The sequence below is a fragment of the Alligator sinensis genome, unplaced genomic scaffold (genome assembly GCF_000455745.1).
Source record: "Alligator sinensis unplaced genomic scaffold, ASM45574v1 scaffold553_1, whole genome shotgun sequence".
Lineage (NCBI taxonomy): Eukaryota > Metazoa > Chordata > Crocodylia > Alligatoridae > Alligator > Alligator sinensis.
This window is the reverse complement of record NW_005842389.1, coordinates 318,226-318,544: the sequence shown is the minus strand read 5'-3', so window position 1 is coordinate 318,544 and position 319 is coordinate 318,226.

Sequence of the window (319 nt, the reverse complement as noted above, 5' to 3'; positions counted from 1 at the left end):
CCCCCCCCCGGGCCCACGTGGGGTGATCCCCCAAACGCCCCCCCCCCCCGTATCAGCTAGGGGGAGGCTCCTACACCCCTGCCCGGATGCCCTAGACCCATCTAGGGGGCCCCATACCCGCTCGTGACCCTCCCACAGCCAAGCGAGACCCCCAACTCCATCTGACGACACTCCCAGCCCAACCCTCCTCCAGTTGGCGGGGGGCCTCGGATCCTCCAGACTCATTCAGGAACCCCCAATATCCACGCGTGATGCCCCACAACCACACAAGAACCCTTGGTCTAAAGTGTAGAACCCACCAACCAGTGGCAGACGCCTG